The 26,668-nt window shown below is 42.9% G+C and overlaps 1 protein-coding gene across 3 annotated transcripts in view; it reads right to left on the bottom strand.

Moving 5' to 3' along the window:
• Ccdc91 (coiled-coil domain containing 91) overlaps window positions 1-25,837 on the bottom strand; it is a 187,406-nt gene extending 161,569 nt beyond the window's left edge. For 2 of the 3 annotated variants that reach the window (XM_036182395.1, XM_036182393.1), the window contains exon 1: window positions 25,646-25,837. The gene's annotated coding sequence lies outside the window, so the exon portion shown is untranslated. Of the gene's footprint in view, window positions 1-24,694 lie in introns of all 3 variants that reach the window. The other variant, XM_036182394.1, reaches the window with a different exon arrangement.
• Window positions 25,838-26,668: the final 831 nt, after the last annotated feature.

The following is a 26,668-nucleotide window of genomic DNA, read 5'->3' as shown; positions in this document are numbered from 1 at the left end:
ACAGGGAGGAGGGCTTAGATGCCTGAAGCAGAGAGAACCTACCAAGGGAAGGGCAGACGCTAAACAGGCAGTAACAGCGGCCAGCACCGGAGTCCTTGTTTGCTTTTTTCAAAGCCTGAGAATCTTTACAAATTATTTCCAAAAAAGGTTGAACGAAATAAAGGCCACAAAATTTTCTTTTTCAGAAACCAAAGGATAGCCTTCAGGTTATCAGGACTAGTCTGTAAGTCCAGGTGGAAGATGGATCCGATTCCTCAGCTTGCTCTCATCTTCATCACAAAAATGAAATGTATGTGGATGCTTTCACACCAGCACCCCATGACCTGTTTATACTCTAGAGCCTTGTTTTGATAGACAGGACGGTGAGAGGCCCCAGGGCAGGGAGAGAGTGCCGGCCACGAAGTCAGGCTTGTGGCTCCAGTCCCAGCTCTCCTGCAAATTAGTGTCATCACAGACATCACCTAATCCATCCACAACTCAGCTTCCTCTTGTTGAAGGATCTTATTTCTGATTAAGCTCAGATTTCTGGCTAACTGCTAATTAGAAATAATGCACACTTGTTAACTGGAAGATTTATGGAGACTATTCAAAGCTGTAATTCTGGGCAAGCCAAGTCCCCAAAGCTCTTCCAGGATCATGATGACACATGAAGCTTTTTCCTACAGAACCCAGTTTCACAAAAACTTTCGCTGTGGCCAGAAATGTAAATAGCATGATGATAGAACTTCTAAAATAACTGAAGATTTTAATTCAATTTCTCTTTAAGCCCAGATTCATTATTAAAACGGTGCAGTGTACCTACTCACGCAGACCCTCTCTGTTGGACAGAAGAGTGGAAAATGCAGGAATGAACCGCTCTGCAATTCAATTAAAGAGGAGATTTCTAACCACGAAGCCCAACCGAGGAAGAAGACGATGGAAAAGAACAGTGAAAAGCTGGGACACAAGTCACAACCAGAAATGGAAATTTCTATAGTGTGAGAAGTGGGGATGTCTCCCCTAGCCAGACTACAGGATTAGAGAATTAAACTTCCATGTCTTGTTGAATTTCTCTTAATGGTTGTTGATTTAGGCAAAATACATAGAAATAATTTCCACACCAGGTTGCTGACAGTGAGCACAGGAGGAATGTGAGATGAACAGACTTTGGCAGAATAGATACAAAACCCGCTGGGATGGCCCTGGATAAAGCACAGTGGCTTTAACAACCATGTTTTGACCTGGAGTTGGTTCTTCTCAAAATTATTAATAATGAAAAATACTTACACGGGATACACAGGATTGCCAGGAAAAGAAAAATGCACTTCTTTGAAAAAGCCACCCAGAGAAACCACAGGGGCACAACATGAAACAGTCCGTCCCTCATCTGTGGAGTGTGCAAGCTCCCTGAAAAAAAAAAAAAAAAAAAAAAAAACGTGTAGCCGGGACTAGTCTTCACACTAGGAGATCACGTGTGGAGATACCTGACAGACAGCTCCCGAGAAGCAGGCCAAGCAGACCTATTGAAGGCTTCAGTTCAAGAGGAGTGACTTCTGTAATGAGAACTTCAAGTTTCAAGAGACTACCTATTTCTCCAACCCAGATTTCCGTCAACAGTGGGATGGACAGGAAATGTGGCACCTGGACACAGTGGAGTCCATTCAGCTGCACAGAACAGGAGATCATCAGATTCAGAAAGACAAGCATGGCATCTCTCCTCTCATCTGTAGACTCTAGACTGAAATTTACATACACACATAATGTGTATGTGAATATGAAATTATCTAAAGGGAGGGGAAGGAGAGTGAGGAGTAATGGAATGCACGTGACAGGGAAGCAGAAGGTAAGAATATGGGGAAGGAGACTAGGAAAAGTAGGGAAGGGGAGAAAAAGGAAGAGAGGGAGGTTCAAATAACAAGTGTGTTGTTCTTCAGGGTTTTTAGTGTGTGTGTGTATGTGTGTGAACTTAACACAATCTAGAATCATCTAGAAAGTTATATCATGCTGGCCTTTGCTCATCTCTGTAGGGGGGTTGTCTTGATTATTAATTGATGTAGGACGATCCAGCCCCTTGTGGACAGCACTATTCCCTAGGCAGGGGGTCCTGAACAATGTAAGAGAGAAGAAAGCTAGCTGGAAGCAAGTAAGGATCCTTGTGTTTACTCATCCTTTGCTCCTGACTGTGGATGAGCTATGACCAGTGGATTGAGTTGATGATGTCTTGATGTCTGGACTTTCTTGAATGCCACACTGTTAACTTTTAATTGAAGGACAAATGAACCCATTTTCCACCAAAGTTGCATTTTGTTGGAATGTTTTATCACAGAAAAGAAATTACGAAATGTAATATGAACCATGTATATATGCTTTTACATACACATATAAAAATACCATAATAAAAGATATTACTTTGTATCTTTGTGGACTAACTTAAATATTACTTTGAAAGCAGTCAGGATTTTCAAGATTTTCAAAGGTTAATTTTTTTCCCTTTCTTCCCTGTAAAAATCTAAATAAAGCTTAAGATTTGGCTCAGAAAAGTCCTACACAATATGTTTCTATTGCAATGTTAATGGTAAGTAAGTTTCATCTGCAGGGCTTACCCTGGAATTCTAACACCACCATCAACAGTGGCGGCAGCAGCATAAGAGAAATTATGTAAGATTCTTGTAAAAATAACATGTTTAGGTGCATTCAAACAGAGGAGGGAATAAATAGAGGCACCGACTGTTCGGGATACAGGGAAAGAAGGAATGGCTGCTGGACACTGGCTGCTGGACACTGGCTGCTGGACACTGCAACACCAGACGCAGGGACACTGTCACAGGTACACCCACAAAGAGAGGGAACCAGAGAAGGAAGCCACAGGAGGTGGGAGCCAAGGCTTCTCTGGAACACACCTCTGCTTGGGGTTGAAGGGAGAGTTTACACAAAAGTCCTTTCACAGGTAGAAATCAGACAGACTAGTCAAGGCAACAGCAAATGCAAGCTTACCCTGGAGTTGGCATCCTTTCCTCTCAGGAGTGCAGAACCCAAGAAAATCCAGCCACACTCACAAGCCACAAGTCACAAGTGCCTGTACACACATCCTTCACCATGCTTTCAAGTTCCTGACACAAGTCCATAAAAACAGAGGTGTTTCCCTCCTTTCGGCTCTGTGGGAGGTGCTGATACGTGGGGCAGAGCTCACTGTCAGAACCTGTGTAACTTTAAAGAGCACTTACAAGTTCCAGAGGAAATAGAGATGTTTCCAGAAGAAACCATTTTAACCTGAGCATCTCTAGTACTCTCCCTTCACAGAGTACATTACCAGTGGCTTTGTTACACTTGAACAAAGCCTCAGAATGCATTAAGAGCCATTCAGGTGTGAGTGCAGTTATAAACTACAACTCTAACCCAGTGAAAGAGATGAGGCCACAGACAGGAAGCCTGGCTCTGCTACCTGGTGAGGAAGGACAGAAGGGAGACTCACTTCTTCAGCTGAAGGAGCCCTGTAAGCACGCACAAGAGCACACACCCTGCACAAAGGTGGTCTTCAGGGGAAGAGGAGACAACTCTCCTCAGGCTGAGGATCTGGACAAGAACTGGCATGAACGCCAGAGAGCCCCGCAACTGTGAGGCAAGTGAGGCCGCAAGAGGCAAAGAGTGAAGCGCACAGCGCATGCCGAGGTTGAATTCGGTTTTGTCTTGCTTTGTTTCTGGTTTTTATTTTTGTGCTGGAAACTAAACCCAGGGCCTGTGCATGTCAGGCAGTTCTCCACAAATGAGACGCTTCCTGCCTTCTCAGAACTCTTGTTCTATATAAAAATTAATGGCAGGCTGAAGGGAGAGATTTGCTTTTTATAAAATACACATTAACATACAAAGAATAAAAGAATAAAGAATGTGATATTAAAATGCACATTTTCTACACAGCAGCAGCAGGCTAACTCTTTACCGGGCCCGGGAGCACCCATTCAAAGTGAGGCAGAGACTAAAGAGCAGACAAAGCAGACTGCAGCTCCCAGGCCAGAGCTCATGCGGGAGCGCAGAGCCGCGCTGAGGGAGGCTCTGACCAGCCAGTCAGAACCCACAGGGCCAAGAACCCAAGCTTGGGAACTCTGGACAGAACAGTGTTCTGAAATCATGGGCTGGATACTCACAGGAGAGAGGACCAGCCCTAAGAGCTCTGGCTGGAGATAAGTATTGTTCAATAAGGTCATTACAGGGTGTTCATGTCAGGTTAACGCTTCCCTATATGTACTCCTTTATGTTGTTTTCTTTTAATGGGAGAAGCTGTAAACCACACACAATTCAGCTGCTTGATGGACAGGAGCTAGATCCTTCTCTGTGCCAAGCAGTAGTAGTCATTGCCCTAGAGCAAGAGGAGGGAATATCCTCAAGTCCTGTAGAGAGATGGTGACCAACACCGAACTATGAATTGAAACTAGTGCCGCTGCTGATAATCCTTCAGGCAATCCAGGCCTGCCCTTCTCCCACAGACCTGCAGAGCTCTGTCAATCACACAAGTCTTCAGCTATCATGGCCACAGCTGCTTTAAACAATGCACAGCTGTGGAGAGAGGGGCCCACTCAGCTGCCCTGGAGATTCTTTTCCAGTCATGAGAATTACTGCCACAACTCCATGGCCACAACTTCAGCACAAAAAGCCAACAGAGACCACAGTATATGTTCTGTTCCTTTAAGAAAGAGTACTACTGAGAGATGTGGAAGAGCTGAAAGAGGTGCATGGGACTGCAGGAAGGACTGAAGGGAACACCCTAGGACTAACATCAGATACACGCACGGCAGGTCCAGATCATGAGACAGAATCAGCAACAGTGCATATCCAAAAGGTGGAGAGAACGCATGCTGAGAGCACAGAGCAGGTTCAAGTAGCCTGGAGTGTGTGTGACTACAGCCTTTCCAAAAATGCAAAGACGCTAAATGAAAAGTTCAAAAAACATGAGATCCAAAAGGCTAAGGCCTTCAGATAAACCATAAAATAGTGCAGTGTGTACCAGTCTAATTGCAGAAAATACAACAGTTTAAATAGTCCAGAAAAGGGATACATTACACATCAAAGAATTAAAGTAAGAATAAAAGCAGACTTCTTGCCAAAACCCACATAAGCCAAAAGCAACAACAAGGTGTCATGCACACGTGTGATAGATTATATCGAGTCAACCTGACTGAGGTGGAAAACACCAAGGAAGCTGGTAATGTGCACTTCGGGATTGGGGAGGCACACCGCACCTGCAAGCACAGGCCCATGCTCTTTGGTTCCTGTCCACTAAGAGGTGCTCCACCATGAATTCCTGCCACCAGGATGATTTGCCTCACCACAGTTCCACAGCAATGGTGCACAACATGTAAACACTGAAACCATGAGCCAGAGTTCTCCAGGTATTTGTAACAGTGATGGAAAGCCGGCTAATACTTAGGGGGAAAACATACGGCAGTGTGGACTTCTTGAAGGAAGTATCTTCAATCAGACAAACAAAATGGGGAAGAATTATCTGCCACAGATCTGCACTTAGCAAACAGACATTTCGCCAGGAATAAATAAAATAAAATAAATAAAATAAAATAAAATAAAATAATAAAACCAGACTGAAACGTGGACCTCACAAACAGAACTAACAGAACTAGGAAAGCCATGCTAACCTTGGCAGACATAAACATTTTATTTATTTTTTATTATTATGTGTTTTAATTTTATACATCAGCCATGGGTTCCCCTGTCTTACCACCGCCTGCCCCCACCCCCACCTTCCCCCAAACCCCTTGCCTCCATTCCCATCTCCTCCAGGGCCAAGACTCCCCTGGGGACTCATTTAAACCTGGTGGATTCAATACAGGCAGGTCCAGTCCCCTCCTTCCAGGCTGAGCATGTGTCCCTGTGTAAGCCCAAGGTTCCAAACAGCCAGCTCATGCACCAAGGACAGGTCCCAGTCCCAGAGCCTGGGAACCTCCCAAACAGATCAAGCTATTCAATTGTATCACTTATCCAGAGGGCCTGATACAGCTGGGGGCTCCACAGCCATTGGTTCATAATTCAAGTGCTTCCATTCGATTGGCTATTTGTCTCTGTGCTTTTTGCAATCTTGGATTCAACAATTCACTCTCTTGCAGTCCCTCCTCCTTCTCCACAGTTGGACACCTGGAGCTCCACCTGGGGACTAGCCGAGGATCTCTGCATCCACTTCCATCAGTTATTGGATGAGAGTTCCAAGACAACTGCTAGAGTGTTTAGTCATCTGATCACCAGACTAGGTCAGATCAGGCCCTCCCTCAACCACTGCCAGCATTCTACAGAGGATATATCATTGTAGATTTCTGGGGACCTCTCGAGCACTCTGCCTATTCCTGTTCTCATATGGTCTTCATTTATCATGGTCTGTTATTCCTTGTTCTCCCTTTCTGTTCTTGATCCAGCTGGGATCTCCTGCTCCCCTAAGCTTTCTTTCCCTCAAATCTTGCCCTTCATTACTCCCTCTGTCATCAAGGTTGTTCATGTAGATCTCATCCATTTCTCTGTCACTGGGCGATCCCTGGGTCTTTCCTAGGGTCCCGTTTTCTAGGAAGCCTCCCTGGAGTTGTGTAGCAGTCTAGTCATCTTTGTTTTATATCCAGTATCCTCCTATGAGTGAGTACATACCATGTTTGTCCTTCTGAGTCTGGATTACCTCACTCAGGATGATTTTTTTCTAGATCCATCCATTTGCCTGCAAACCTCATGATGTCATTGTTTTTCTCTGCTGAGCAGTACTCCATTGTGTATATGTACCATATTTTCTTTATCCATTCTTCAGCTGAAGGACATCTAGGTTGTTTCCAGGTTCTGGCTATTACAAACACTGCTGATATGAACATAGCTGAGCAAATGCCCTTGTGGTATGATTGAGCAGTCCTTGGGTATATGCCCAAGAATGCTATAGCTGGGTCTTGGGGGAGATGGATTCCCAATTTTCTAAGGAAGCGCCATATTGATTTCCAAAGTGGCTGTACAAGCTTGCATTCCCACCAGCAGTGGAGGAGAGTTCCCCTTGCTCCACATCCTCTCCAGCATAAGCTGTCTTCTGTATTTTTGATCTTAGCCACTCTGACAGGTGTAGGTGGTATCTCAGAGTCATTTTGATTTGCATTTCCTGGATAATTAGGGATGTTGAGCAGTTCCTTAAATGTCTTTCAGCCATTTGAACTTCCTCTGTGGAGAATTCTCTGTTTAGTTTTATAGCCCATTTCTTAATTGGACTGTTAGGCATTTTGATGTCTAATTTCTTGAGTTCTTTATATATTCTGGATATCAGCCCTCTGTCAGATATGGGGTTGGTGAAGACCTTTTCTCATTCTGTAAGCTGTCACTTTGTCTTGTTGATCATGTCCTTTGCTCTACAAAAGCTTCTCAGTTTCAACAGGTCCCATTGATTGATTGTTTCTCTCAGTGTCTGTGCTACTGGTGTTATATTTAGAAAGTGATCTCTGGTGCCAATGCGTTCAAGAGTACTTCCTACTTTCTCTTCTATCAGGTTCAGAGTAACTGGATTTATGTTGAGGTCTTTGATCCACTTGGACATAAGTGTTGTGCATGGTGACAGATATGGATCTATTTGCAGCCTTCTACACATTGACATCCAGTTATGCCAGCACCATTTGTTGAAGATGCTTTCTTTTTTTCCATTGTACATTTTTGGCTTCTTTGTCAAAAATTATAAGTTCACAGGTGTGCAGGTTAATGTCAGGGTCTTCAATTCGATTCCATAGGTCCACATGTAGGTTTTTATGCCAGTACCAAGCTGTTTAGTAGCTCTATAGTAGAGCTTGAGGTCGGGGATTGTGATACCTCCAGAGGTTGTTTTATTGTACAGGATTCTTTTGGCTATCCTGGGTTTTTTGTTTTTCCATATGGAGTTGAGTATTATTCTTTCCAGGTCTGTAAAAAAATGTGTTGGTAATTTGATGGGGATTGCGTTGAATCGGTAGATTGCTTTTGGTAAGATCGCCATTTTTACTATGTTAATCCTGGCTATCCATGAGCATGGGAGATCTTTCTATTTTCTGGCATCTTCTTCAATTTCTTTTATCAGGGACTTAAAGTTCTTGTCATAAAGGTCCTTAGTTAGAGTAACCCCAAGGTATTTTATATCATTTGTGGCTATTGTAAAGGGTGATGTATCTCTGATTTCCTTCTCAGCCTGTTTGTCTATTGTATATAGGAGGGCTACTGATTTTTTTGAGTTGATGTTGTATCCTGCTATGTTGCTGAAGGTTTTTATTAGCTATATCAGTTCCTTGGTTGAATTTTTGGGGTCACTCATGTATACTATCATGTCATCTGCAAATAGGGAGAGCTTGACTTCTTCCTTTCCCATTTGTATCCCCTCAGTCTCTTTGTGTTGTCTTATTGCTCTGGCTAGAACTTCAAGTACTAGATTGAATAAGTATGGGGAGAGGGGACAGCCTTGCCTTGTTCCTGATTTTAGTGGTATTGCTTTGAATTTCTCTCCATTTAATTTGATGTTGGCTGTTGGCTTGCTGTAGATTACCTTTATTATGTTTAGGTATGTTCCCTGTATTCCTGATTGCTCCAAGACCTTTATCATGAAGGGGTGTTGGATTTTGTCAAATGCCTTTTCTGCATCTAGTGAGATGATCATGTGGCTTTTTTCTTTGAGTTTATTTATATGGTGTATAATATTGACGGACTTTCGTATGTTGAACCACCCTTGCTGCCCTGGGATGAAGCCTACTTGATCATGGTGGATAATTGTTTTGATATGTTCTTGGAGTCTGTTCGTCAGAATTTTATTGAGTATTTTTACATCAATGTTCATGAGGGAGATCGGTCTGTAGTTCTCTTTCTTTGTTTCATCTTTGTTTGGATTAGGAATCAGGTAGCCTCATAGAAGGAGTTTGGTAATATACCTTCTGCTTCTATTGTGTGGAACAATTTAAAGAGTATTGGTATTAAGTCTTCTTTGAAGATCTGGTAGAATTCTGCAGTGAAACCATCTGGTCCAGGGCTTTTATTGGTTGGGAGACTTTTAATGGCTGATTCTATTTCCTTAGGGGTTATTGGACTATTTAAATGGTTTATCTGGTCTTGATTTAACTTAGGTATGTGGTACCTATCCAGAAAATTATCCATTTCTTTTACATTTTTCCAGTTTCGTGGAGTAGAGGTTTTTGAAGTATGACCTGATGATTCTCTGGATTTCCTCATTGTCTGTTGTTATGTCCCCCTTTTCATTTCTGATTTTGTTAATTTGGATGCTCTCTCTCTGTCTTTTGGTTAGTTTGGATAAAGGCTTGTCTATCTTGTTGATCTTCTCAAAGAACCAACTCTTTGTTTCATTAATCCTTTGTATTGTTCTCTTTATTTCTATTTTATTGATTTCAGCTCTCAATTTGATAATTTCCTGGCGTCTATTCCTCCTGGGAGACTTTGCTTCTTCCTGTTCAATGGCTTTCAGGTGTGCTGTCAAGTCACTAGCTTGAGATTATTCCAGCTTCTTTATGTGGGCATTCAGTGCTATGAATGTCCCTCTTAGCACCACTTTCATAGTATCCTATAAGTTTGGGTATGTGGTGTATTAATTTTCATTGATCTCTAGGAAGTCTTTAATTTCTTTATTTCTTCCTTAACCCATTGGTGATTCAGTTGAGCATTATTCAGTTTCCATGAGATTGTAGGATTTCTGTAGTTTTTTCTGTTGTTGAAATCTAACTTTAAACTATGGTGGTCTGATAGAACACAGGGGGTTATTCCAATTGTTTTGTATCTGTTGAGATTTGCTTTGTGGCCAAGTATGTGGTCGATTTTAGAGGAGGTTCTATGGGGTGCTGAGAAGAAGGTATATTCTTTTTTGTTTGGGTGGAATGTTCTGTAGATATTGATTAATTCCCTTTGAGCCATAACATCAGTTAAGTCCATTATGTCTCTGTTAAGTTTCAATTTAGCCGACCTGTCCAGAGGTGAGAGTGGGGTGTTGAAGTCTCCCACTATTAATGTGTGGACTTTTATATGTGGTTTAAGCTTTAGTAATGTTTCTTTTACATATGTGGGTGCCCTTGTGTTTGGGGCATAAATGTTCAGGATTGAGACTTCATCTTGGTGGATCTTTCCTGCAATGAGTATGAAATGTCCTTCATCATCTCTTTTGATTGATTTTAGTTTGAAGTCTATTTTGCTGGATATTAGGATGGCTACACCAGCTTGCTTCTTAAGACCATTTGATTCGAAAGTCTTTTCCCAGCCTTTTATTCTTAGGAGGTGTCTGTCTTTAAATTTGAGGTGTGTTTCTTGTACGCAGCAGAAAGATGGGTCCTGTTTTCGTATCCATTCTGTTAGTCTGTGTCTTTTTATAGGTCAATTAAGTCCATTGATATTAAGGGATATTAATGACCAGAGATTGTTCGTTCCTGTTGTTATTTTTATTTTTTGGTGGTAGTGTGTGTGTACTTCTCTTCTTTGGGGTTTACTGCTGTGGTGTTATCTATTGCCTGTGTTTTCATGGGTGTATCTGCCTTCCTTAGGTTGGAATTTTCCTTCTAGTGCTTTCTGTAGGGCTAGGTTTGTGGATAAGTATTGTTTAAATCTGGTTTTGTCTTGGAAGGTCTTATTCACTCCATCTATGATGACTGAAAGTTTTCCTGGATATATTAGTCTAGGCTGGCATCCATGGTCTGCATTATATCTGTCCAGGTCCTTCTGGCTTTCAAAGTCTCCATCGAGAAATCGGGTGTTATTTTGATGGGTTTGCCTTTATAAGTCACTTGGCTTTTTTCCTTTGCTGCCCTTAATATTCTTTCTTTATTCTGTACATTTAGTTGTTTAATTATTATGTGGTGAGGGGACTTTTTTGGGGGGGTCTAGTCTATTTGGTGTTCTATAGGCTTCTTGTATCTTCATAGGCATTTCCTTCAAGTTGGGAAAGTTTTCTTCTATGATCTTGTTAAATATATTTTCTGTGCCTTTGAGTTGGTATTCTTCTCCTTCCTCTATCCCTATTATTTGTAGGTTTGGTCTTTTCATGATGGTGTCCCAAATTTCTTGGACATTTTGGGTCATGACTTTGTTGGTTTTAGTGATTGTTTTTTGTTTTGTTTTGTTTTTTTACTGATGAATCTATTTCTTCTACCGTATCTTCAACACCAGAGGTCCTCTCTTCCATCTCTTGCATTCTGTTGGTTATACTTGCCTCTGAAGTTCCTGTGTGTTTACTCAGATTTTCTATTTCCAGCATTCCTTCTGCTAGTGTCTTCTTCATTTTTTCTGTTTCCCTCTTCAGGTCTTGGACTGTCTCCCTTGATTTTTCATGATTTTCTTTCAAGGACTTATTGTTTTCTTCTGCTTTAATTGTCCTTTCCTCTAGTTTTTATAGCGTTCTTCCCATTTTTTGTTTGTCTGTTCCTCTACTTTATTTTTGATTTCTTCTATATAAGGTTCTAGCCTCTTCATGATGTTACTTATAAGGTTGTTTTTTTCTGCTTCTTCTTCCATTCCATGATGTTCAGGTCTAGCTGCTGGAGAAGGGCTAGGTTTTGGTGATGCTGTATTGCTCTTTATTTTGTTGTATGTACTTCTGCCTTGACGTCTGCCCATCTCCTCTTGGGTTCATTCTTGGTCTTATCAGGGTACTTGGTCCAGAGAGAGCTGACAGATTTAGGGAGCCTCTCTCTGGTCCAGATGGAAGCTCTGGGCCAGGTGGGAGTGCTGGTCCAGATGAGAATGCTGGCCCGATAGGAGCTGGGGGACTGGACTCTGAGTCTCAGGAAGTCCCTGGGGTCTCCTTATTTTGTCCAGATGGGAGCTCCTCTTGTCCAGATGGAAGTTCCTCTAGTCTCTGGTCCAGATGGGAGTTCCAGGGCAGGATGGAAGCTGGGGGCTGGTCTCTGATTCTCAGGAAGTAGCTGGGGTCTCTGGCAGATGGGTGTGGGGGCAGGGTGTGGAGACTGCAGTGTCTGCCTGCAGTCTTGGAAAAGGGGAGCCTTACAGCAGGGCCAATTGGCTGGAAACTGGGGCCAAGTTGGGCAATTCCTCCCACAATGTCCTGTGTCCAGTGGTGGGACCCAGGAGCAGTTGCCTGTCTGACTATAACCCCAGGCACTCACCTCTGGTCCAGATGGGAGCTGGGGGTTGGTCTCTGAGTCTCAGGAAGTGGCTGGGGTCTCGGGCAAATGGGTGTGGGGGCAGGGTGTGGAGACTGCAGTGTCTGCCTGCAGTCTTGGAAAAGGGGAGCCTTCCGGCAGGGCCCACCGATTGGCCGGAAACTGGGGCCAAGATGGGCAGTTCCTCCTGGGATGGCCTGTGTCCAACAGTGGGACTCAGGGGCAGTTGCCTCTCTGGCTATAACCCCAGGCACTCACCTCTGTTCCAGATTGGAGTTCCAGGGCGGACAGGCGACATAAACATTTTAAATCTAACTGGCTTTATCAGGTGAAAGTAAAAATGCATTGTTGACTCACAGAATATAAAATTTAAAGATTGTAGAACTGCATACCAATACCACAAAAAGATGAAATGACAGTATTTAAAAAGTAGTTTTACTATAGAGTAAAAATATGCAGTATAGCCGGGTGGTGGTGCACGCCTTTAGTCCCAGCCCTCGGGAGGCAGAGCCAGGCGGATCTCTGTGAGTTCGAGGCCAGCCTGGTCTACAAAGCGAGTTCCAGGAAAGGTGCAAAACTACACAGAGAAATCCTGTCTCAAAAAACCTAAATAAATAAATAAATAAATAAATAGAAATATGCAGTATAATACTCAAATTCAACCAGAGTGCCAACTGCATGGTCACTGGTCTGACCAACTGAGTCCACTGTAGACTGCAGATTTACAGTGTAAGAATTGGCATTTTATAAAGGAAAGGAGATGAAATTAAAGGCTAAAGAGCTAATACCATACAAGCACTTCTCAAAAGAAAGCTAAGGTGGTACATAAATATTAGATGAATTACACTTCAGATCAAAGAACATTACTGGACAGAAGTTAATCAGGAAGACAATCTTATCCATAAACACATATGCACCTAAAGAGCATGCTTCAAAACACAGCATGGAAGAACTGACAAGATAGGCAAGTCAGCAACCACAGATAAAGGTGGATATTTCTCTTAGTGGTTGATTAAATATGGAGGGGGGAAATCAGTAAATATACAGAAAACAAAGCACTATTATCAACACCTTGATATAACCAACATTTCTTGGGAGTATGCTCTACCTAACAAAGTCAGATTAGGCCTTCAAGCACATACACAGTGTTCAAGGCCAGATGATATTCTGAGCCACACAAGTCTCAATTTGATTTAGTCAGCTGACATCATACAAAAGGTCCTCACTACCACAGCCGAAATACATTGAAAATCAGTAAAGATAAAGTCTGGGAAGTTCTTAAATAAAGAAACAACATACTTCTAAATAACTCATCATAAATTATAAGGAGATCAGAAGATACTGCACAGTGAAGAAACTAAAATGGTAGAACAAGTTGCAGATGGAGAAGAGTGCTTTGAAGGAGACGTACAAATATTCTAATAGTGTGTGCACTATTTAGAAAGTAGTAAAGGACTCAACGAACGATCTAAGAGTTCTCCTCAGAAAGTGTGGAAGCACAGAACAAACTCCACCCAGAAGTCAGGGTCTCCAGACAAGGAAAAGGGGGTTGGGGAAAAGAGAGACAGACAGACAGACAGACAGACAGACAGAGTACTACTGGCTCACAAGATCATGGGGTCTAAGACGTCTTGAGATCTGCAGTCAGAACACTAGAGACCTTGAGAGATGGCAGCACAGGCCTGAGTAACCAATGATCCTGAATCCAAGTTCAAAAACAGACCAGAAGGCCCATTCATTGGTGGGGAACAGTGCAACTCCCCTGACACAGCTCTGCTGTTCTACTCGATTTTCCATTAACATTTTCCATTAATGTGTCAGCATACCCCATGGCCCAGTCAGCTTTCTCCTAAGCCACACTTAGTCTCCCACACAGCACAATACAACCATCTTGCACAGAACCTAAAACACATTCACTCCCTTCCCAAAAGAAAAGGTTAAGGCCCTGAGTGATGTTCATTCTTCTGGTCCTCAGGCTCAAGTGACTTAAATATTATAGCACCAAAAAGACTTAAATACTATGAAGTAATGCAAAAATATCTCATGTTACACAGTGAAGCAACAGAACAAGAAAGCAAAGATACCTGCTTTACATGTACCACAGATTTGTAAGAAAATGCACATGCAAGTGTAGCTCCTGCCTGGGTCTGGCCACCTGCTCACAGCTGTACTGATGACCACCACCTTCACTACCCATTCATGGTCCCTTCACCAGCAGCAACTGCTTCAACTGGCTATGACTATTTACCTACCAGGACAGCCCTAACCCTACTTCTGATGCGCCAAGGCCATAACAGTGCCAGTTTCTACAAGCTTTAACCACTGGGCTTGGCAGGATGAAGAGCGACCCTAGGGGGACTGCCTGGACCCTGGGCTGTCTGTGCCTCCAGTACAGAACAGCAGTTTGGTTTCTCCTTGACAGGACTCACCCAGACAGGTACACTCTCCCCTCTGCCTGCTGATCCAGAGGCAAGAACAGTCACTCAGGAGCAAATCTAAGTCTGTTCAGCAGAAGCACTCCTGTGCCTCCCATTGCAGCATTCCTCTCCTGGAACTCAGACCCCTAGACCAGCAAAGGTAAGATCACAGGAAAGGAAACACAAGTCTTGCTAGTGGGTCACTAAAATAATAGCCAAGCTCACCTGCATCTTTGATTCCTAAATCCTGAGAATCCGCACAAAGGGAGGAACAGTACCACACACTAGGTGCTGACAAAGAGTAGAGGCAGATGCCTGGGGAATCCTGCCTGAGCCCTTTTAGGTTCAGCCAACAAACTGGTATTGCAACTGAGCCTTCTATCAAGCCATCTGATTTTGGAAGGCATGGAAAATGGTAATGTCGTTGAACTCTGTAAAATTGGGTTCACTGCCACATTCCTGTGGAACATGATAGTCCATGAGCCCCATTAGTTTGGGTCTACTGCCACTCCCATGGAAGATGGTAAAGTCAATGAACCCCATAAACTTGGGACTACTGAAACACTCCTTGGTCATGACATGAGATCCTCAATCAGATTAACCATGGAAACAGATTCACTGACCTGCAACTCTGTGCAGAATATCACAGCAGTGGTTAAGGAATTCATGTGTAACCCATGAACAGCAGCCCTCACAAAACTGCATGCAGGAAAGGACATCCATGTCGACAATAAGAACAAAACTCTGCCCTTTCCATAATGTAAGTGGTCCAAAGGAGTCAACCTGCCACTAGGTAGCTGGCTGATCATCATAGAGACTTGGCACTGTATCAGGGCCTTCATACTGGTGGGTACTGCTGGCATAACTGTACATTCAGCATTGGACACACACAGGTGTGTCACTAAGGTGAGTGGGAATACACAGCGCTAAGACATACCTGAGTTATGTGGAGCCCACAGAAGCACAATGGATGCAGAGAAGGCTGGCTGACACCACTTATGGATCTGCCCCTGAAAGGAGAGCAGACCAGAAAACAGACCATCCTATACCCATAACCACTGATCTCTGCAGACATCACCCCCTGGAGAACAAGCACTTGGGGCACAAATATCTTCAGGATGCTTTGTCCATTCTAGTCATACTTTTCCCCAGAGTTCCTTTCATCAGTTTTCTAATCCTGTTCTCCATACACCACAGACCACCTAGCCAAACACTGGCCACAACTCACAAATCAGTCTGTAAATATACACCAGCACTTTTCCTTCTAGGCAAAGTGAGTAACTACCACATGGCTCACAGCTCTGCTTCTGGAAAGATTGCCCACTACCCAGAAGAGTCTCCAAAGGCACTTTACATGCTAAATAACAATGTGGTGGGTAGAGCCTAAATGTCACACATATCAGGGATCATTCCTCTCTTCCTCTGTTAAAGGATATTAGGAAACTCCCCAGAAAGCCATAGGTGCAGGCTATAGCGGTCAGGGGGAGAGTATAGCAAAGTGGATGGTGGGCATTAGGACCACTTCTTCCTGGAACTTACTTGAACCTCAACAGCCTAATCTCAAGTACACTCCTTACATCTGGTAATGGAGTACTGATGATGAAGATAAGAATATGAAAGCTTAAAGTCTTCCTGCTCTACTGTACTGATTACTTGTAATAACCAACCCACTGGCATTTTCCAACACTAGTTTGCCTTTTATATAGGACAAGTAGGAGAGCTGAATAGTATATGGAAGCAATCACTGCTCATACATCTTCCAAGTGCTTAGTGATTCACTGATCTTGAGTGCCTCTTGAAATGAGATACTGCTTTGGACGTACCATCTTCTACCAGTGCTTTACCCCTGCAACAGCTCATTCCATTGGCCCAAACAAAGAGTGGGGTCCACTGATTAAGAGTCCTAAACAAGAACTACTCCACTTGAGTATTCCAAAATTGGGGAGATAAACACAGGATGAGTTTGGTGACCCACAAACCCCACTGGAAATAACTAGAGCCAAACACAATGGCATTTTGAGTCTCTCAAACTATCAGAGTTCAGTAGTTACTCCAAAGGTCTGACTATGTTCTTTACCCAGAGCACAGTTGCCTGGTAAAAGACCACTGGTCCCTTGGAAAGACGGGAGGTGATATTGAAAGTACAAATTTTGATGGGTGTTCAAGGGATACTGCTGAAAGGGACCCAGTCTGCCCTTCATTTAGAAGCTATAAATTCCTCAGGTCTAGAACTGACCAAGGGCTGTGATGTGCTCTTTTATTATTCTGCTTATGACTTATTTCACCTGACCTTAAACTTTCTGCTTATGCAGATCAATTCTTTATTTTGATTCTGGGAACACCAAAATCAGTAAGAAAGGGCCACAGGTCTACAGAAACCAGACTATTCTGCCTGTTTGGCTTTGCTGAGCACCCCCCACCCCGGCCCCATCTCATTTTTGGCAGCTAAGTGCTATGTTCAGGCTCCCCAATTCAGTGGCTGCACTTCCCACTGTAAGTTCTGCCCTTCAAGTACACCACCCAGAGTTCTTCCAGGATGTTGGGGCTCCACTAAAAAATGTATCCCAACAATTTCAGTGAGTAGATCTTTTCTTAAGGCAATATCTCATGTACCCCAGGCTGGCCTTGAACTCCCTATGTAGCCTAGGAACTTCTGACCCCCCCACATGCTGGGATGACATGTGCCATCCCCCCCAACCTCAGTGAGTCAATCTTAAACAACAAACAGGCTCACATTCCCTTCGCCCAAAGCCTACATACACATACCCCAATTGGCCATCACACCACAGCAGGGGCAGGACCCATCTGCTCTGGAACTGCAGTTATCTTGGGGGATAGGAGACCTAGTGCCACCATTCTCCATAACTCCCCAAGCTGACGTGCAGAATAATCTCTGCTCAGTGCACACACATCAATAAATTCACTCTGCTCAAACTTTCTTTCCCCATCAGGCCATACCCTGGGTATCAATTCTACCCCGCATGCCTAAGACTTCTCTCGGTGTAAATGATGAAGCTCACACAGTCCTTTCAGAGCATAGCATGTCCTCACAGGGCACACTTTGTGCTTTACCTTTCTGGACTGACTGAGGCTTCTAGAGACAGAGTGCTGGGAGTCCTGAGCAGCCATCATGCCTACCATGAAGTCTCCTCAATGGCATACAAAATTAATTCCCCCAGGAAAGACAAGGAGGGGTCACTCATTGCAATTTAGGGTCAGTCCTCACCTGCACTGGGGTTTTGTCCTATTTTCTGGTGCTATGGAATATTACTTTAACTATGTGAAGATGTGTTACACTTGCTTATGTTGTAGAATATTAGTTTAACTATATAAAGGTGTGTTGCATTTGTTTGTGTTACATTTGTTTAATTATGTAAAGATGTATTGCTCTGCCTGCCTAAGGCACCTGATTGGTCTAATAAAAAGCTGATTGGCCAATAACTAAGCAATTGATGGATAGGTGGGGCTGGTGGGCAGAGATAATAAATAGGAGGAGGAATCTAGAAGAGAGAAGAGAACATAGGAGAAAGACAGCGAGACACCTGGGGCCAGCCAGGCATCCATCAGACAGACAGACACGGAAGAAGCAGAAAAAGTAGGACATACAGAACGAAAGAAAGGTACAAAGCCCTGAGGTAAAATGCAGATGAAGAGAAACATGTTAAATTAAGTTATGATAGCTAGTAGGACAAGCATAACATAAGGCTGAGCATTCATAGCTAATAATAAGTCTCCATGTCTTTATTTGGGAGCTGGTTGGCAGCCCAAGGAAAGCCTGCTACATCCTGTTTCCAACTTTCAGGTCTTATCAAATATATTCAGGATGGTGTGTCTCTAGACTCTGATCCGACGGCCTGGACCCCATCCCTTCACAATCAATATTCTTACTGTAAAGTATCTGCTGTTCTCTCACCTTCCTTACTATGAAGTCCTGGAAGAGCCAAGGCAGTGAAACCAAAGTCAAGACTCAGTAAAGACTGCAGATGTGAACTGTGCATCCCCACACCTTTCAGCTTCCCACTGTTTAATTTTCAGACTGGTAGACAGTTCTCATATCCTACTTTATACACCTACCAAAGGTCTGACCTGCTAATAGTGTCTCTTTAAAAGAAAACAGACTTGTTCACCAAGAGAAACACATAAAGTACTTGCCTGTTCACATTTTTCCAAGATGATATAAAACTTATTCTAACCACTAATTTTCATTTCCCCTTGGATTAAAAATACCAGAATCCTCAGCACATATTTTTCATGTGATTCTGACTTTAGCATGAATCACCTGTAATTTTTTTCACCTCCACACCTAGTAAGTAATTCAGCCCAACTCTAATAATGCTTCCAACATATATAAACCAAATCCATCCAGTAGAACAATTACTCTCAAATGTTACATGAAAGTCCTTTTCAGAAATACACCTTCATACCTTAACTCTGACAACACCCAATCCAAAGCAGTAGCCAGGCATGGTCTTTGTCACCCAACACCTTGTGAGCCAAGGATTCCCACAATGTTCATGTGCTACAAGGTCAGGGTACTATAGACGTGCCAGCTGGCCCTGCTTCTCTACTGAAACAATTAATGTCATTAAACTCAAACGTTACCTGCTGGGAGACAGGAATGACACTCATTATTATTAAAGAAAGTTTCTTTCCTTGTGTATACAAATTCCTTAAACTGTGTCTAAGTCTTCAGTAGGTGTTTTTATATTTTATACTGAACCTTAAGCAGCTAGCTATACCAGCCAAAAGAGGGGTACTGCCATGGTCATCAACAAGTGAAAACCTAGCCCCCAACTACATGATTGAAGGAACAAAAAGGGCGCATCTTGGGGCTCCCTAAGTCTGTCTTGTGAAAACAAGGCAGAAACACAGGTCCTCTGTATCTGCCAGCTCTGGAGCACTGTGAAACTCTCAGCTTGAGGAGCTGTCAATTCAATCTGTACATAAGGATATGCATGTGGGGATGCATCTCTTAACCACATCTGCAGACCATTCAAGTCTGCCTCAGTGATGAAGATGATCACACAAAAGGTCGCAGACATGCACAGTGGACAGACCCACCTTTGTATCAAGGGTCTGCAGGCAGGAACCCCTTCTACAACAGTAGACTCACCTACTTATGCTCAATTATGACACTCAGATTCTACTACAAGACAGGAACATTCTATCAAATGGGGAAAAATCAGTTACCTTCAGCAACTAAAACATGGAAATATACAAAAATACACCTAGATGTATTCAGCAAATCAAGAGGGAAAATGTGTTCTGGTTGTCTTTTACTGAGAAAGTCCTTTTGCAGAAAATCCAATTTCCCATAAGCAATACGTTCAGGTATAGGACCCAATTCAGTAAATGGTTTATTTTGTTTTCTACTTTTCCTTTGTACATGACTCTGCAATCCACAAACCTGAAACTGTAGTAACATCTGTGTAAGCTGAGCTACACAGAAACAGTGTGATCTACTAGCTGGTGACTCTTGTCTAGGACACAGTGTTTACTCTAGTTAAAAGTGTTTCTGTATTGCCTCATCAGATCTACTTCTCACTCAGCTAAGGACTAATCTTTCCACTACTCTGGAGCCACCTTGCTAAAAGTGGGAGCTGATTCTGGGTTTTATCCTTTGGACTCATCTCATAGCACTTAAGACAATAATTAATAATGCCAAATAAGTGGTTTTAATACACAAGGGAAATTTTTACATATCTGAACTTGAATAACCCACAAATGATTTCTTACACAAAGCTGAAATATGCATAGTTGATGAAGAAAATGGGAAAATATGGCTGATAAACAGACACTAAGAATTTGGACCATTCAAATGTTACCCTACAGCGGAAGGAGGAAGACTGCCAGAGGCACTCCAAAAACTTCACAGTACTTGAACAACAGTGGCAAAAACTGCCAGTCAACTTTCTCATAACTCAAAATTAACCAAAGGTTTGCAATAACCAGGGAGCATCACTGTCAGGAAGAACAGAGGCTCTGAGACAATTCAGTCCCTCCTACCCTCATCCTGCTCTCCCCAGCACTGGAAAATCCAACAGGTTCAAAGCACAGGAAACCCAGCAGCCAGGGGCCACCCAGGAACTCTTCTGAAGGTCCATTCTCAGAAGCTGCCATTCTTGACCTGTCCAGCTGTTGCCTGGAAATGCTGCCCCTGTGCTGATCTGCATTTGATCTGACTCAGGTTGCCAGGATAGCCACCTTTCACCAGAATGGCCTCTGCCAAAAACAAACAGGGCCAACCTTCTTAAAACTCAGCTGCCAGAGGCACACAAGCTACATGTAAAGATAAGAAGTGGAGGAGTAACATATTTGTGTGTATTTTAAAAGATCCAACATTGTCCTGAAAATCTAAAAGGCCCAGTTTGTTCATAAAGCTGTACAGATGTTCAGGGTCTTATGTGTGTACACAAGCTGGAGAAAGACCTCAGACGGCCCTAAGACTGCCTCTGGCTCTGCACAGGCAGCAAATGCAGGCTACGGCAGAGTTACACAGTGCTCTCAGGAGCACTGTGGGCATGCACCATCATTCAGGGATCCTTAGCAAAGACTAGATGTATTAGTTCTATGCATTAATGAAAATAATTGTATGTGGCCAATAATTTAAGCAGACTTCAGTGGCTACACATAATACACAGAGCTTACATAATATACCAAGAACTAATACACAAACAAAAAGCAACAAGACTAAATCCTAGGGAAGAAAAAAGGGCAAATACCCAGAGAGCTCATTTAATATATTTTTACACATCCAGTTTTTAATAAAAAAGCTGAGACAAACAATAATGAGGTGCAGTGCATAAGAAACACAGGACAGTGTGTACAAATGGATGCAGAGGGCAGCATCAGCAGAAAGACTTACTAGACACCCTGGACTTACTAGACAAAGCCATCAAAACTGGAAACCTCAAAATATACTTTCAAAGACTTTATAGAAATTGTATTTTAATAAAAGGGAAAAACCAACTTGATGTTAATCCCAATGGAATAAATTATAATTGTACTGACAATAAGAAAACAATGAAATGTGAATATAGAGTATGACACTAGCCCAAAGCCGCGGCAATCAAGTTATAAAATCCCCCAGATATATTGTTACTCATACTGTAATACTTCAAAAAAGGAATTACATATAAAGTATTTATAATTTTGCCTAATAAACTTCCCAATGAAAAGCAACATGAGGGGGCACCAAAATGTAAGCAGCAGCCATATCAGAATAATAGTAGGGATAATTTTCTACGTTAACTAATGATTTCTACAATGAGACAAAGCAATACAACAGTGATTTATGGCTGAAATTTAAAAGCTCTAAGCAAACCAAGAGTCAAAGATAACTTCCTCAATCTGATCAAAATGGTAAATAAATAAATGACTGCATGCTTTCTTTAATGTAAATTATTAGTAACAAATCTCTCCTGTGACTACTTCTTCAACATAACTAGAAGTCTTAATCAGTGCAATGAGACAGGAAAATGCAAACAGTCGGGAAAATATGAAATAAAACTGCCTCTATGGGTGGAATGCATGAATATACAGAAAATCCCAAGGAGTGCACAAAAGTCACAAGTGCTAATGAGTGAGCTGAACAATACTGTAGGATTCAAGAACATGTAAACATCGACATATGTATAGTGATAATTAGAAACATGTAAGTCCACAGACACCATTGATATAATAGCACCAAACAAACAAACATACAAATGTAACAAAATAGGAATAAGATGTTTATACTGAAAGCTGAAAAACAGGAGAAACCTGTGTTCTGGGTAAACAGAAGCATCAACTAGCAAATTACAAGACACTTAAGAAGCCAGTTACCCCAAAGTGATTTATAATTTAAATGCAGTCCTAACCAAATCCCCACCCTGTTCTGGAGAAGTGTGCCTCTAAGCTGCCTCTAAAAATTACACATGAAGAAAAGGAGCTATAACATCTGAAACAATTTGAAAAATAACCAAGCTGGAGAATTCAGTCTTCCTGATTTCAAGACACACTATAAAACTACATTACAGAGTGGCTTGCACCAAAGGAGAGATACACAGAATGATAGAGAACAGAGCAGAATGACCAGAAAGAAGCAGAGCCACACATATATACTGAATTGCCTACTCACAATAGTGCCAAAAAGAACCTTGCTGAAGGACAGTAAGAATGATCCTCCCAGATGCTGCCAAATTTGTGCACAAGTAAAAGAAAGTGGGTAGAGAAAAGCACAGCCTATACTTCACATTATAAATAAAAAGGAACAAACAACAGATCCTCAGTACAATACTACCTAAAACTACAAAGATCTAGAGAAAAACAGAAATTCTTTGCAAACTTGGGTCATATGCAAAAAGAACTGACGCAATGGACTTCATCGAAACTGAAGTCTCCCTGACTCCTTTCATGTGTCAGGAAAAGGAATAAATGGCAGACTCAAAGAAAACACTTGTGAACAAAAATAAGATAAAATAAATAAAAAAACAACTGTGAACATATACACAATATATATCACATATATACATTATATATGCATATAATTAAGGTTTATGTCCAGACTGAACCAAAAATTAATTAGAGAATAAAAACTCAATAAAATGACAAGTTTGAACAGATGCCTCACAGAACATACAAATGACAAAAAGCAGCAAAGGAAAATGTATTATATATTAGTTAACTAAAAACTCAAATAAAATCATCTGTGAGAACCAGGCATAGAGGCACACAGCTGCAATCCCAGCTTCAGGAGGTGCTGGCATGAGAATCAAGAGTTCAGGACTAGTTTCAGCTACAGCCAACTAGAGGTCAGATTGGGCCATTTGAGACCCTGTCTCAAATTTAAAAAAAAAAAAAAAAAACAAAAAACCAAAACGAAAAGCCAATGAGTCCTGCTAAAGCAGGAGCCTGATGCACAGCAACATGGACCATCAATCAAGCGCATCACACAGTAGCCACTATGGAAAACTGTAGTGCTAAAACATTAACCATGCACCTGCTACCTGGCCCAATATTCCACATCTCAATATTTAACCAAAGGAAATGAAAACTAATGTCTCTTAAGACTTAAATATGAATGTACCTCAAAGTGCATTTGTATAGAAGCTTCATTCCAAAATACAAAACCTAGAAACAACCTAAATGTCCACCAACTACTGTGGCCTACTCACATAAGGAAATACAACTCCCCTTTTTAAAGAAGGTGCGACGTGCTGGTTACAGGCACCAAAATGGGTGAGCCAGAAAAGCATTCAGTGAAAGACTGTTGGCACAACAGTTTGCACTGTACCATTCCACTTACACAATTCCAGAAAAGGGATAAAGGGACAGAGAAAAAAATCTGTAGCTGTCCAGGATGATGCCAATGAGCAAACTGGTGATGTTATATGACCAGACACACTAGTTTAATTAGTGGAAGGTTTGCCATAAACTAAAATGTGAAAGAAATGCCCTATGAGAAAATGTGCCTATCTCCAAGTCAAATAACTACGTTACTGGAAACTGGAGTAAGAAAGGAGACACAAAGAGAAACCAAACCCCTAAAATGTTAACCAAATCTATAAGCAAAAGGTATCATTACTAAGAAATAGATATACATTGATACAGAGTGGCCTTTCAAAAGTTTACATTGTACAAGAAACGAGAAAACTTAATGGAAAATTATAAGGAACAGGTTGCCAGTGGGAGCTGTGATTGTGAACCTTAGAATTTACTTTTTCCTCACCCACATCTCACCCACATCAATCCATTCCCATTTGGCTGTGTCATCAAGAAAGAGCCCCTTCAAAGTTTTCTTTATCCATAAAAATTCTATATACTTTACAAATCTGACAGTAGCTGGGTGTTCAATATAAAGTGACCCATTAGGCAAATTCTTGTCTGTCCTTCAAGCTTGAGACAAGTTAATTAGTAATCGCCTCTTTTTTTTCACTGCCACATACACAAACAAAAGAACAATGTTTCTCTGAATGATTTTCCAAGCAGTTTCCTTTTTCTGTGAAGCATTAAGATTAAAATTTTTCTTAAAAACTCTAAATTCCTGGGCTAATTACCCATTAAGACGATACATTTTTCCATTTCATAAAAGAGGTACGACTTAACTTTCTCATTTTGTTTTATGTTTATTTCATTTGGATTATGCTGTTGCTAGGCAACCAGTTCACATTTCCCAGCCCACGGAAACGCCTACTAGCCATCCTGGGGGACACCAAACTTCCTCACCGGGCAATTCTCCACAACTATCGCACTGCACCAAGAAGAAGAAGCAGTACTAGCATCTTCCATGGGCCATTTATCCCAACATGTGTGGAACAGACAACCAAAGCAACAGAAAGTGTGGCTGAGAGGACCACAAGTGCAAGGCTCTGCAATTCTCATCGGTTGCTGTCACGCCTCTGCAAGCTTTTGCCTTAAATCTTGAGGTGAGATGATTGTTGGCCCACCCAGTAACAAGATGGTAATCCCTCAACTATACAGCATGCAAACGTGTTCCTGAGCCATCCACCGATCCGGGCGGTAAAGATTCGGGGCAGACGGTATGTCCATGTGCACAGTGGAAGAAGTCGGAATTCGTGGGGGTGGAGCACTGAGGCACCTCGGCTGAGCCCAAAGCCTTCAGGTCCCCAGCACGCTAAGAGTCAAGAGCACTGCGGCCGCAACAGCCCGGCGCTGCTGGAGAAGCAGACGACTCGAGTGCAAAGCTTCCTCCGGAGGAAGCGGCCGCGCAGACGCTGCATCCAATGGGGGATACAAAGGTCGCGCACTCCGCAAGGTGCTTGTCTCTGGTGGGAACCTGAAATGCGAGGTTTGGGTGTGTCACGTGATCGGCTCTCCCAGAGGCATGCCAGTATGCACGCCAGCAGCGCGGTTTCCCAAAAGCTGAGACCGGAAGGGGTGCGCCGCTCGGCGCCGGCGGGAACCGAGGCCGGCTCAGCACTTCCGTTCCGCTGGAGCTACAACTACGGCGCGGCCAGCACGCGAACTTCCCTCTCCACTCAGGGACCACGCAAGTGCAGGTCCACACCGGCAAGGGCGGGAGCTGGGCGCCTCCCGACCCAGGTCCCGTGAATCGCCCGGCCGAGGCCTCGAGGCTGGCGGTGTCTCGGCCGTTCCCACCCGGGAACGCCCCGCATGCGGCCGAGACCTGGACCCGGATGGCGAGCACTCATTTACCTGCTCCCGCCGCCGCCACAGTGCTCCCCGCGCTCCTGCGCACCACACCCCGCTCTCAGACTCGAGCACCAGGACACGGGCCAGCACCCCCCTCCAGGTGACTGCGGACCCAGGTATTCAAGTTGGGGCTGCCCACACACTACCCAGCGTCCAGAACTTCCTCACCGGAAGTTGATTTCCACCAAGGCCCGCCCAGGCCTGCGCGCGGCGCTCCAGTCACCCTGGGAGCATCACATGACCCCAGGCTGAGACTAGCTGAACCTCATCTGAGGAGAAGAGGGACCCATAAAATGGACTGACCTGATTTACACTGCCCTGACTATCCTCAGAAACTGCATCATGCCTTATCTTTGGTCCTGAATGGTTGCTCCATTTAAAACAAAACCATCCACCAAATGTTCCTCCTATCGGGGATTCAGCAGACTAGGCCACGAGAAGAGCCTTTTACTTGGGTGGTCCTCAGATAATTGCACTCTGCAATAGATTGGCTTTGGCTTATGCTTTTCCTGACCTTCCTCAAGAGCTACCTCCTATTTAAAGTTCTCATTCTAACATAGTGAGATACCCATAAAACCACCTACCAAATCAGAATGTTTCTCCTGTTCAAAACTCGAATCTGCCATCAGAAGACCCTTATAATCCCTTCACCACTTACAAGCAACTAAAAATGAGAACTGAATAAAGCACCTGGCTGTATGACAAGCTCAAGAAATGTTTGATGTGACATCTGATCCTAATGGCTTAGCAGAACTCCTAAGTTCCTGTATGTGCCTATACTAAAAGCTTATCTAGACTGCTGTGAATTTTGAAAATCTCTGCCCTAGGCCTGTAGTGACTGGCCTCTCCAATCTGTCATAGTGGTTCAGCCATACTCTGATAAAGACAGCTGTTTTTCTGCTTCCATGACATCCTTATCTCAAAGCCTTCCATCAACAGTTTCTCCTGAAGGGAATGCACACATACTTGATAGATTTTTATTTGAAAGAGAGGGTAGTTGTGTAGAGTGCTGTGCCTATTATGTGG

Source organism: Onychomys torridus, chromosome 3, assembly GCF_903995425.1.
Source record: "Onychomys torridus chromosome 3, mOncTor1.1, whole genome shotgun sequence".
Lineage (NCBI taxonomy): Eukaryota > Metazoa > Chordata > Mammalia > Rodentia > Cricetidae > Onychomys > Onychomys torridus.
Note: the sequence above shows the minus strand (reverse complement) of the source record. Positions and strands in the feature narration are given on the sequence as shown.